The sequence below is a fragment of the Staurois parvus genome, unplaced genomic scaffold, assembly GCF_062004578.1.
Source record: "Staurois parvus isolate SC_StPar_1 unplaced genomic scaffold, SC_StPar_1.0 ptg000145l, whole genome shotgun sequence".
Lineage (NCBI taxonomy): Eukaryota > Metazoa > Chordata > Amphibia > Anura > Ranidae > Staurois > Staurois parvus.
This window is the reverse complement of record NW_028317941.1, coordinates 3,704,682-3,717,835: the sequence shown is the minus strand read 5'-3', so window position 1 is coordinate 3,717,835 and position 13,154 is coordinate 3,704,682. Positions and strand designations below refer to the sequence as shown.

General features: G+C 42.4%; 1 protein-coding gene across 9 annotated transcripts in view; it reads right to left on the bottom strand.

Moving 5' to 3' along the window:
• The window catches only part of ADGRB2 (adhesion G protein-coupled receptor B2), a 603,867-nt gene that overhangs the window by 579,584 nt on the left and 11,129 nt on the right, over positions 1-13,154 (bottom strand). The gene's annotated exons all lie outside the window — the stretch shown is intronic.

Genomic DNA, 13,154 nt, shown 5'->3' with positions numbered 1-13,154 from the left:
AAAGACAATAAGGTAAAAGAATTGCTTTAAGAATTAGCACACTTTATTACATGAGGCTGATGGATATTGTATGTACTGAATACGGGGTTTGCATTAATAATGCTCTATACAATAATAATGGCAGCTTGATTGATGAACTTAATCTAGAAGTGGTACCTGTCTTGGAGCCAGCCTGGTGTCTATTATTCAAACTGTGAGTCAGCATTAGCATGCAGTACATCAAAGCTAGAGATTTCATGCTTATATCTGGGTTAGGAGGGGCACCTGGGAACTCTGATATCCATATAAATACAAAGCACATAAAGCCCTAGATTAAACTGATTATTGGAAAAAAATTTGGGTTTTTCTTAAACACCACTTGTTATTGCTAGAGTAACTATGTCTACAGTAGCTCCTCACTTTGGTATATTAACCACTTGCCCTCCAGAGGATTTACCCCCCTTCCTGACCAGGCCATTTTATGCGTTACGGCGCTGCGTTACTTTAACTGACAATTGCGCAGTCATGCACCCAAATGAAATTTATACCCCTTTTTTCCCACTCATTTTTTTGGTGGTATTTGATCACCTGTGTGGTTTTTATTTTTTGCGCTATAAAAAAAAATACCAACAATTTGAGAACAAAAAAAATATTTTGACTTTTTGCTATTAAACATGTCCAGTAAAAAAATTAAAAAAATAAAATTTTGGCATACATTTAGGCCAAAATGTATTCTGCGACATGTCTTTGCAGAAAAAAATCCCAATACGTGTAAATTGATTGGTTTATGTGAAAGTTATAGCGTTTACAAATGGTGGGATATACTGGGATTTTTTTTTAATTTTTTACTAGTAATGACGGCGATCAGCGACATATAGCGGGACTGTGGCGGACATTCTGACACTGGGGGGAACTGACTTGGTGTCACTGACATCCCCAGTGACACCAATACAGTGATCAGTGCTAAAAAAAAAAGCACTGACACTGTACTAATGGCACTGGCCAGAAAGGGGTTACCATTAGGGGTGATCAAAGGGTTAACTGTGCGCAGGGAGTGTTTTAGTAGGGGGCAATGTGTTTGTGTTTCACTGTAATCACACTGCTCTGGATGACTGTGCTGTGCACAGCCATCCAGAGCAGTGTGCCAGAGCTGACAGGGAGGAGGACTGTTAGTAAACAAAACAGTCCTCCTCCCTGTCGGTGACCGGCGGAAATCACCGGGCGCCAGCGAGAAATTAAAGGGCCAGGACCTGGTGATTGACTGCAGCGGCCCCTACCCATAAATGCAAAATCACGTATATACACGTGATTTTGTGCACCCCTGCAGCCCTGTAGCAGTATTTCTGCTATAGGGCGGTGGGGATGGGGTTAAAGGTCAAGGCCAGAAATATGCAGATATTCAGTGTTTAGTGAACATTAGGGACTTAACTGCACTGCCAGCTTCTTTTATGTTTTTGAATCTGCAGTGGCCCGATTTTATGACTGCAGTTTGTATTTTTGGCCATAACGCAGTTGTCATTACCTTGCATCTAAACTTTTCAGTTATTACGTTATTCATTATTATGGACAAGCCATCAGGGAAGCATGAGGCTTTTTGATAGCCATAAAAGCTAAAAAGAGTATGGGTTGGGAATGGAATACAATAGCAACTCACTACCTGAGAAATAGAATTCAGAATTTAAATTATCAGGTTTGCACTGAATATTGGTTTTGGATGAAGTTGCAGTGAGATTTTTTTTCACTTTTGCAGCCAAATTGGGATACCATTCACATAACATAACTTCAAAAAATATTTTGACATTGTATCTTACCTTTTTTAAAGCCATAGTAAACTCTTGTTAAAAAAAAAAAAGTTTCTTCCTACAAGGCAGTATCATAATGTGCTAGAATGCACCACATACTACTAGCACATTATGAAAGACTTACCTGAAAACGAAGCCCTCCAGCTGTCACTGCTGCAGAAGCTTCCAACTTCACCCGGTCCTTCTTCCGGGTTCATGGACTGCAGCTGCTTGGATGGCCGAGCCACATGTGTATGGGAGTGTCGGCGGTGGCACACAGCTCTGAAGGAACAGCACAGGTATGCTGTTCCTTCAGAGCACATGCTGCCGCTCTCTAGAGTATCTCCTAAATGGTGCATGTTTACTACCACTTTAAATGCTCCATTCTGGAACACCCAGCAAGAAAAATTCCTGGGTAATTCTTTGTTTATAAGGGGAGCTGGACAGCTGTACTTACCATAATTAATTATGTCTGTACTATGCAGGTAGATCTTCATTATCAGTTGTAACTAGATGTGAACACTGTCTGCCCGAACAAAGGGTTAATGGTGTAGAGGCTGGGCTTACTGCATTGTTTATTAATGAGGACAGACTTGGGACAGGCTCACTCTAACATTGTTCAAAAAAAACGTGGTACACATGACGAGAAATACCACATTCGGAGCAGGGGCGGACTGACAACTCATGGGGCCCCCGGGCAATAGTGGATCATGGGGTCCTTGCCCAAACTCAAAAAAGCCTATGAAAAAGGTACCAGGGGCATCTCATGGGGCCTCCTACTGATCCCGGGCCCTCGGGCAGTGCCCAAGTTTCCAAATGGTCAGTCCGCCCCTGATTCGGAGTGATTGTGTGATCTGATCATTAGCACACAGCTTTCGAGAGCCAACCACGATGATTCATGTAAAATTATCCAAAGGGACAAGTACAAACATTTTTCTTTTATAGTAACAGAATGAACGATTTTTGTTTAGTCAGTACAGTATTCGTCCTTAAAAAATTAATGGACTAAGACTGCGCATGCTTGGAAACGAAAGAATACATTACAATACAATACATTACATAATTGCAGTTGAAAGTTGTATTCTGTTTTATGAAATGTTGTTTTCAATATGAGACTAGCATGCAAAAAAAAAATGGACGATTGTTCGTTTGGTATTTTCATTTTGTGCACCAGGCTTAACACTCCTGAGAAACATATTAAAGGTAAGAAATATTTATCATTTTTTTGGGCATGTTGTGTGAATAGGAACACATAACAAACATGCAGACAAACACATAGTGGGGTTTGCTCAAATTTGACTGCAAAAGTGAAAATACGCTTTAAGTTTGATGCCAGCATGTAATTTACATATCTTGTATTTTCTCTACTGGAAATTGAAAGTTTTTCCCATGCTTAGGTAAAAGATGCAGCTATAGCTGCTCAACATGGGTTTTAAAAATGATTGTTGTACCTGCCCAAATACGAAGGGCACACTACATATCCTTTTCTGGAGATGATCACTTTATATGGTACATTACTGGAGGAGAATGATTCGAATTCAAATTCATACTCAGCTGAAGTCGCATATTTCAGTTCAGAAGGAGGATAGCATGGCTCAGATTTTAATTAAGAAAATTCAGTCTCTGAAGCACTGCATATGACATCAGATTAAGCCTAAGGCCCAAGGAGTACACCATGGATCTCCTGGAAAATGAGGTCAGAACAAGCACATGACGCTTCCCTATACCCATATGTAAGTAATATTACAGTTGTATGCAGGATAGAAATTCAATATAAGCAGAAATCTATTTTATATAATGCCATGCCTAGACTCCTCAGAGAGATCAAGGTCAGCTCCCATTTATTAGAACATTATGGGGAAGACAATGAAAGTGCAATATAATCTTGACCGCTTTGAATTTTTGGTCACAAAGGTTATTTTTTTTCTTATCCAGCTGTTCAGAACAATAAAGTCACATATTGGAGAGCTGCTGAAGACACCAAAAAAAAAAATGGAAACAGCAGTAGAATTTTGAAGATCTGTCTGCAGCCATCACAAACCAAAAGAGTGATTAACTATTACACTACAAGGTTCCAGTAAAGAGTGGGCACACTATTGTAAGCCAATAGCAATACTCTGAGCTGAATTTCAAGGATAGCCAGAAGTGAGAGGGGGGGATTTACTAACCTGGAGAGTGCAAAACCTGGTACATTTCTACATAGAAACCAATCAGTTTTATTGTCAAAGTTTGATTGAACGAGCTGGAGTTAGAAACTGATTGGCTACCATACACAGCTGCATCAGGTTCTGAGTGATCCAGTTATAGTAAATCCCCCCTAATGTGTATGTTAAAGCGGAGTTCCACTGAAAAGCAGAAGCTCCACTTGTTTGCTTCCTCCCCCCCTCCACTGCCATACAGTTGCAAGAAAAAGTATGTGAACCCCTTGGGATTACGTGGAGTTTTGCATGAATTGGGCATAAAATGTGCTCTGATTGTCATCTAAGTCACAACAATAGAAGAACACAGTCTGCTGAACATAATACTACACAAACATTAGATGTTGCCATGGTTTAATTGCACATAACATGTAAACATTCACAGTGCAGGGAGGAAAAAGTATATGAACCTTTGGACTTAATAACTGGTTGACCCTCCTTTGGCAGCAATAACCTCAACCAAATGTTTCCTGTAGTTGCAGATCAGACCTGCACAACGATCTGGAGTAATTTTGGACCACTCCTCTTCACAAAACTGTTTCAGTGTAGCAATATTCTTGGGATGTCTGGTGTGAATCGCTCTCTTAAGGTCGTGCCACAGCATTTCAATCGGGTTGAGGTCAGGACTCTGACTGGGCCACTCCAGAAGGCTTATTCTGTGCTGTTGCAGCCATTGTTTTGTTGAATTACTTATATGCTTTGGGTCATTGTCCTGTTGAATCACCCATCCTCTGCGGAGCTTCAGTTGGCGGACAGATGGTCGTACGTTTTCCTGCAATATGTCTTGATAAACTCTGGAATTAATTTTCCCATCAATGACAACAATCTGTCCAGGCCCTGAGGCAGCAAAGCAGCCCCAAACCATGATGCTCCCTCCGCCATGTTTTACAGTGGGGATGAGGTTTTGATATTGGTGTGCTGTGCCTTTTTTTCTCCACACATAGTGTTGTGTGTTCTTCCCAAACAACTCAATCTTGGTTTCATCTGTCCACAGTATATTTTGCCAGTAGTGCTGTGGAACATCCAGGTGCTCTTTTGCAAATTTCAAACGTGCTGCAATATTCTTTTTGGACAGCAATGGCTTCCTTCGTGGTGTCCTCCCATGTACTCCATTCTTGTTTAATATTTTCCTTATTGTAGATGTGTCAACAAAAATGTTAGCATGTGCCAGAGATTTCTGTAGGTCTTTAGCTGACACTCTGGGATTCTTCTTTACCTCATACAGCATTCTGCGCTGTGCTCTTGCAGTCATTTTTACAGGACGACCACGCCTAGGGAGAGTAGCAACAGTGCTAAACTTTCTCCATTTGTAGACAGTCTGTCTTACTGTGGACACATGAACATCAAGGCTTTTGGAGATACTTTTGTAACCCATTCCAGCTTCATGCAAGTCAACAATTCTTGATCGTAGGTCTTCTGAGAGCTCTTTTCTGCGAGGCATGGTTCACATCAGACAGTGCTTCTTGAAACCAGTAAACCCAAAACAGGTGTGTGTTTTTTAAGGGCAGAATAGCTGTCAGCAACACATCCAATATCATCACACTGATTGGAGTCAAGGTTGACTCACTCCTGGCTCCAATTAGCTCTAGGAGAAGTCATTAAGCTAGGGCCTCACATACTTTTTCCTCCCTGCACTGTGAATGTTTACATGTTATGTGCAATTAAACCATGGCAACATCTAATGTTTGTGTAGTATTATGTTCAGCAGACTGTGTTCTTCTATTGTTGTGACTTAGATGACGTTCAGAGCACATTTTATGCCCAATTCATGCAAAACTCCACGTAATCCCAAGGGGTTCACATACTTTTTCTTGCAACTGTATTTGGCACCTTTTGGGTGGGAGCGGGTACCTGGTTTTGCGAAGTGAGTCGGAAGTTTGGCCCCCCCTTCCTCCGCAGTCTCCTGGGAACTTTCACAGGTCCCAGAAGACTGCCGGACCAATCAGAATGAGCAGTGCAACTCGCACACGCGTAGTGGGCACATGGCTGTTAAACTGCAAGTTGTCACAGCCTGGTGCCCACAGTTGTAATGCAGGTGCCAAGGAGAGAAGAGGGAGAGACGGGACAGCACGGGTGAGCACATCGCTGGACCCCGGGACAGGTAAGTGTGTGTTTTTTAAAAGTCAGCAGCTACAGTTTTTGTAGCTGCTGACTTTTAGTAAAACAAAACTGACTGTAACTCTGCTTTAAGAGAGTGAAAATGTGCATAGCAGCTGAAAGATTTCTGTTTAACCACTTGCCTACCAGGCACTTATACCCCCTTCCTTACCAGGCCAATTTTCAGCTTTCAGCGCTGCCGCACTTTGATTGACAATTGCGCGGTCATGCAACATTGTACCCATATGAAATTTTGATCATTTTTTTCTCACAAATAGAGCTTTCTTTTGGTGGTATTTAATCGCCACTGGGCGCTTTACTTTTTGCGCTATAAATTAAAAAAAGTGCAAAAAATTTGAAAAAAAAAAAAAAGTTTATTTGTTTCTTTTATAAAATTTTTCAAACAGGTATTTTTTCTCCTTCACTGATTTGCGTTGATGAGGCGGCACTGATGGGCACTGATAGGCGGCACTGATGGGCACTGATAGGCGGCACTGATGGGCACTGATAGGCAGCACTAAAGGGCACTGATAGGCAGTACTAATGAGGTGGCACGGATAGGCGGCACTGATAGACAGCACTAATTAGGGGTCACGGATAGGCGGCACTGATATGCAGCACTGATAGGCGGCACTGATAGGTGACACTGATGATGGGTACTGATAGACGGCACTGACCGGCATCACTTCTGGGCACTGACTGGCGGCACGGACTGGCACAACCCCTGGGCACTGACTGGTGGCACTGACTGGCAGCACTGCTGGGCTGCACTGGTGGGCAGCACTGGTGGGTGGGCACAGGTGGGTGGCACTGGTGGGCACAGGTGGGTGGCACTGGTGGGTGGGCACAGGTGGGTGGCACTGCTGGGCACATGTAGGTGGCACTTCTGGGCACAGGTAGGTGGCACTGCAGAGTGGCACAGGTGGGGGCACTGCTGGGCACAGGTGGGGGCACTGCTGGGAACGGGTGGGCGGGGCTAGTGGGCGCACTGCTGGGCGGAACTTGCGGGTGTCACTGCTGGGCACCGATCATCAGGGCACTGATCATCAGTGCCCTGATGATCGGTGCCGATCCCCGCTCTGACAACTGCCGGTTCTCGGCAGTACTTTCCTCACGATCTGACAGCGTGAGGAAAGTGCAGCCGAGAACCGGCACTTGCATTTCCCTGTGATCAGCGTGTCATTGGACACCGCTGATCACGTGGTAAAAGGCCGGTGGGATCGGCCTTTCACCACATCACGTGATCAGCTGTGTCCGTAGGACACAGCGATCATGGAGATCGCCGGGTGCGCGCCCCCTGGGGCGCGCAGGAGAGCGCGTTCTGGGAGGACGTCATATGACGTCCACTCAGAACTGGCCGGCCGCGGTGAAGCCGTCATTCGGCTATGCGCGGTCGGCAAGAAGTTAAATGAGTTTATATTGTTTTTTAAGTTTAAAGCAGTATTTACCTCAAAACCAAAAATGTAACATATGGCAGCTTACCAATCATTAGCTGTGGTGGCTGCATTCGTTTTCTTTTATAGAATGCCTATATTTGGGATAAAGGACCAACAAAGACACCTTTGGACAGCAATATTGTTAATCTGGGGGGGAGGAGAGTAGCAGATGTAGGGACACTAACCTATTGAAGCCAAATGCCAGCTCCCACTTTTTCATCAGTAACAGCAGTTTTTTTTTTTTTTGGGATAAAGGGTTTTCATAAATTATTAAAAGCTGGCCATTATAAACACCTATGTTGGTGGTAAATGGTTTGTCTCAATGCTCTAACTGCTACATCTGCAGGACAGCTTGTTATGTTAAAAACTAACAGATATTTTGATCACAAGGAGAAAATAAAGGAAAGAAAGTCTAAAAAGACTAATGCAGCCACCACATTTAAAAATTGGTGAGCTGCAGTATAATTACTGTTTGATTTGGGGTTTAATGCCACTTTATTGTCTGAAATGGGAAAACAGAAAATAGATGGAATTAATGACTGTGGAAAGCTCTTTACCTAACAAACAGAATGTTTGCTGATGGCAAAATCTGGAAAAGTAAAGGACAAACTCAATTTTACTACCCTCTTTCCCCTCCTTCCTAGGCCTGTAACAAATCTAAGCCTTAACTTCCATCCAAGTTCTTATTTATCTCTTCCTGATGGCATTGCCTGACCAGTAATTTCCCATATATTTGAATAGGCCATAACCATTCTGTTGGAGTATGGACCCATTTAAGTCTATGGAGAGTTACTGCACAGGCAGTACAGGACAAGAGGTTGGGAAAAGAGGCTTTAAACGCCAGAAGAGCCTACTGTCAAACAGATCTGTAAGCACCTGTGTAGGGGCGGACTGACCATTAGGAAACTCAGGCACTGCCCGAGGGCCAGAGGTCAGTAGGGGGCCCCATGGGATGCCCCTGGTACCTTTTTCATAGGCTTTTCTGAGTTTGGGCAAGGACACAGGGGCCCCATGATCCCCTATTGCCCGGGGGCCCCATGAGTTGTCAGTCCGCCCCTGCACCTGTGTATGGGGGAAGGAGGTGAGGTGAAGCTGATGTTACATTAGGGACTGGGGAGGAGAGGGAAGGAAGAGCTGGAGGTTTTTTTTATATAATAATAATAATATATTATTATTTCCCCTTGGGATTAATAATGTATTCTGAATCTGATATTGTTTTTAGTAAAGTTGACCTTGTCCTTTAAAGCTGATCTAAACCCAATCACTAAAATCCCATATAACCTTTACCATGTTCATGTAATTTGAAAACTTGTTTTCAATCTACAGATTTTATTAAAAGGATACTTGTGATCCTGCTATAAAGGTCACATATGCCCTTATTGAAGACTACAAATAAAGTTAAGTAAAAAAGGTTGGGCGACCATCGGGTGGTTAGAGGTCACAACCAAGGAAATGTCATAGTGCCACGTCCCAATTAGAGGATAAATTGTATCAAAAATTACTTATGGACTTTTCAGGCACATAAACTCAGTACACAGAAAATAAAAGCAATTGCTACTCTATTAACATACTACATCTAAAATATATTTTGTGTGTTTAAAATTGCATTGCGCATTAAATGACAGCATTTTCCGCCCTATCAATTAGAGAAATTATAGGCTTTTCCATTGGAGGTTTTGTAGAGATGGTAGACACTTTCTTCAAGGTGAAGGGAATGATCAAGCTGTATAGATGGAGCCCCGTAATGTTTCACAACTGAAGCTGCTTCTTCAGGGGCTAGCAACGCATCTCAGAGATGAACAAACTTAACAGTAATCCTTGCAAAATGAAACAATGAGTAAAAATACAAAATGGGTACCACCTATCAGGCACTTACATGAAAGGTAAGAAGTGTGTATTGTATGATAAAGGACTCCTCAATGTAGCAACAGCCGACCAGAGCAGGGACCTCACAGCAAATCTGGGGGCGTATCAAGCAGGCAATGAGCAAACAAAAACACCCTACAGGAATCGCTGGCAATAAGAAGATGAAACTGGATAGTAAGTCAAGGGTACAGGGCAACATTAGGCAACATTAATGCACCACTAACTATTTTTTATTCTTTGGTCTCTTGTAGGCCCCTGTTGTCCTCTATTACTATACTTCATTAGCTGGATAACTACGATGATGATGTCTAATGTTGCCCTGTACCCTTGACTTACTATCCAATTTCATCTGTTTATTGCCCGTGATTCCTGTGGGGTGTTTTTGTTTGCTCATTGCCTGCTTGATGCGCCTCCGCATTTTCCGAGGGGTTCATGCTCTGGTCGGCTGTGGGGACTTGCGTTGCTACATTGAGGAGTCCTTTAACATACAATGCACACTGTTTACCTTTCATATACAGTAAGTGCCTGATAGGTGGTACCCATTTTGTATTTGTACTCTATGTTTCATTTTGCAATTATTACTGTTACATTTGTTCATCTCTTAGATGCATTGCTAACCCCTGAAGTCGCGAAGCATGTCAGGCTTCATCTATACAGCTCGGTCATTCCCCTCACCTTGATGGAAGTGGATTGTGTCTACCATCCAGGGGCGAACTGAAAACTCATGGGGCTCCCGGGCAATAGGGGATCATGGGGCCCCTGTGTCCTTGCCCAAACTCAAAAAAGCCTATGAAAAAGGTACCAGGGGCATCTCATGGGGCCCCCTACTGACCCCAGGCCCTCGGGCAGTGCCCAAGTTTCCAAATGGTCAGTCCGCCCCTGCTACTATCTCTACAAAACTTCCAATGGAAAAGCCTATATTTTCTCTAATTGATGGGGGAAAAATGCTGTGATTTAAGGTGCAATGCTATTTTAAACACAACATATATTTTAGATATGGTATGTTATTAAAGTAACAATTGCTTTTATTTTCTGTGCATTGAGTTTATGTGCCTAAAAAGTCCATAAGTAATTTTTGACACAATTGAAGACTACAAGTAGCCATGCCACCTAACATTACAAAGGCACGGTCTACTCTAATCAGAAACCCAGTCCAGGGCAATGATGTTCAGCCTTTGCGTGTGTGCAAGCATGTAAGCAACAAGTGGCTGACAAAAGATGGTGGAGATCAGAATCACTGTAAAATAGGATGAAATAAGTTGACATCAGTATTTCATGAAAAAAAACAAAAATGGCAAATGTTTATGATGCACAGTGCTTTTATCAGATTAAATGTCATCAAATTAGCATTAACATCTGCTTTAAAGTACCATCACAATGGCAATGAATTAGGGCATTTTTGCAGTCAGGCACATCATCAAACGGGTATTGTTTTAAAAAAAAAAAACTGCTTACATCATTTTCCAGCTACTGGGCTATGAAACGTTAGATATTCAAAGTTTATCAAATATGATTTGATGTAAGTTGATCATGTGAAAGACATACAGTAAGTCACGAGGGCTCTATGTTTTTAAAATGACGTCATGCTGCTGCAGTGAAAACATTGTTCTATTTTATTGCCACCTTTATCAAATATTGATCCGTGGCAGTTCTAGGTAATATTGAAGAACTCAATTGAATTAGTGAATGATATCTTTTTAAGATTGTTTTTTTAAACTGGACTCCAACATTGGTTCAACTAAAACTCTGATCTGAATCTCTGTCACATGCTGTACCTGTACTTTCTTTTCTTTCCTCCCTTCATCTTCTTCATTCTCTCTATATTCTTAATATTAGCCTTGGCTGCATGTCCCTATTTCCTATATTCTCATACACAGCCTGTGACTGACCCATCTCTCTCTCCAGCACTCCATCCCTGTGTGAACAATTGTCCCACAATATAACGTTGCCTTTTCTATCCTGCACCCATTTCTCTCACACTGCCTCCATTGTACATTGCAGTGTGCGCTGTTAAGGCCCAGTGCTGTTGCTGACTTAGTCATTGATGTAGTCTAGCACACGTAGTCTAGCACACAGCCCCTCTCACACACTGACAAGCTACATGATGTAACCCTTTTTGTAGAACTGTTGCCATGTAATAAAAGAAGGAGGATACTGTCATGCTACTGACAGAAGGGTGAGGGGGGACCAAATTGCACCAGAAAATCAAGGAAGGCCTCTAGCAACGTAAAAGGGGCAGCCCCAAATACCACACATCTAAAAAAAGAGGAAAATATTGGCTGCAATGCATATATTTTGTAGAGAGATTTGTTCTATGATGCCTGAAGTGCTTTTCACGTAACAAAAACTGTTGCATTCAGTCGTGTGAACTCTGCCTAAGTGGTGGATTAGAGGGGACATAATTTAGTCAATAGGATGTGTTCCTTAGGTTGATCCCTCTTCTGATAGCTGAAATCCTTTTCTGTCCATACCCCCCACTCCCGCCATTGTAATCTTCTGGTGTGTGGTGGTTAATCAAACTAAGAGGCCTTCATAGGCTTTCTTCAAGAATGTCCAACTATGCCATCCCTTTCCGCCTAACTCTGCCATTCATAGAAGTCAGTACTACAGTTTCTATGAATGAAACAGGATCTATGAATGGAGGGGGTGGATGTACACCTATTAATATTATAGAGGAGTTACACCAGTCAGCCATAACATTATGGCCACCCACCATAACCTTCACTGGCAATGGCAAGGTCCCTTTAAAAACATGCAAGTGCACGAAATGCATTAGGGAGGAGCCAAGCCAGTGACATCATACCGCATGAGCCACAAAGGAGGCAGGCGGCCATCTTGGATACTGTTTGTACATTCCTGTATACCCAAGCTGCATTCCTACTTTCCAGATGTGAGTGCTTTATGTTCAAATACATGGTTTTACTATTGATTAAATAAACTTACTGCACTATATAGCACTTTTTTCTCTGGCTCACTTATTTTGAGCTATCAAGGTGGATTCCTTAAGTGCTTGTTATTGGGTGCATATGCTTGGAGTGGAGTTTTCCCTGTAATCCGGAGAGTGACAGTGGAGGAGAGGCTGTGGTGCAGACGTATACCAGACAATCCCCGAGGTTACTCCAGGATGATGATGACCAAGAGTGGTCTTGATTACTCAAAAGCGCTGTATATTGCGCTATCTAGTTAGTGCAATTTACTCTCATTCCCACATGCACTAGAAGCACGGATTTTACACCTGTTTGCACATTTTAACTGTCACCTATACACCACTTGCGCCATATTTAGATGCAATCTGCACTCCTATGTTTCACTCCTCAGAGTTTTACGATTGTTATTTCTATTTGATCTCCATTTGGACTGAGCACAATCAGCTGACTATACATGCATTTACCTATATGCAGTTTTGTGTGATATACAAGTGTTATATATATATTTGTTTTTATATCTCATGAGATTATATGAGGTGTGTTGTATCTTAGCGCTGCATTTTTAGATATTATTGCTATACGAGGGCTGGAGGTTTAACCTTTTATGCTAACTGCCTTTTACACTTTTATATTTTTATGCATTTCTAGCGCTTGTTTACTATTTTTACCTACCCACCATAACCTGTCAAGGCATGGACTGCACTAGACCTCTGAAGGTATGTTGTGGTATCTGGCACCAAGCTATTAATAGCAGATCCTTTAAATCCTGTAAGTTGCGAATTGGGGCTTCCATGGACCAGACTTGTTTTTCCAGCACATCCCACAGATGCTCAGTAGATTTGAGATCTGGAGACTCTGGAGAAGTAAACA